The sequence below is a fragment of the Rhincodon typus genome, unplaced genomic scaffold (genome assembly GCF_021869965.1).
Source record: "Rhincodon typus isolate 14 unplaced genomic scaffold, sRhiTyp1.1 hic_rhity00000092, whole genome shotgun sequence".
NCBI classification, from domain to species: Eukaryota; Metazoa; Chordata; class Chondrichthyes; order Orectolobiformes; family Rhincodontidae; genus Rhincodon; species Rhincodon typus.
This window is the reverse complement of record NW_025965730.1, coordinates 33803-34003: the sequence shown is the minus strand read 5'-3', so window position 1 is coordinate 34003 and position 201 is coordinate 33803. Positions and strand designations below refer to the sequence as shown.

The window sequence follows — 201 nt, the reverse complement described above, 5'->3', positions numbered from 1 at the left end:
GGCCGCGCACACTGCCTGCTGGGCGGTAAATTCCTCTCCGCCAGCCACCACTCCCGCTGCCACTGCTACAGAAAAGGGGCCGAGGGGCTGGCAGACTCCTCCTTCCGGCTCACAGGCACACTGCTTCACAGCTCCACACACAGGGAGAAACACCCAGCAACAGGTAAACTACACATACATACACAGAGGGAGAAACACCCA

At 59.7% G+C, this 201-nt stretch overlaps 1 protein-coding gene across 1 annotated transcript in view; it reads right to left on the bottom strand.

The window, feature by feature from the left end:
* The window catches only part of LOC109923715, a gene marked incomplete at its 3' end in the record, with an annotated part of 26563 nt that overhangs the window by 3481 nt on the left and 22881 nt on the right, over positions 1-201 (bottom strand). The gene's annotated exons all lie outside the window — the stretch shown is intronic.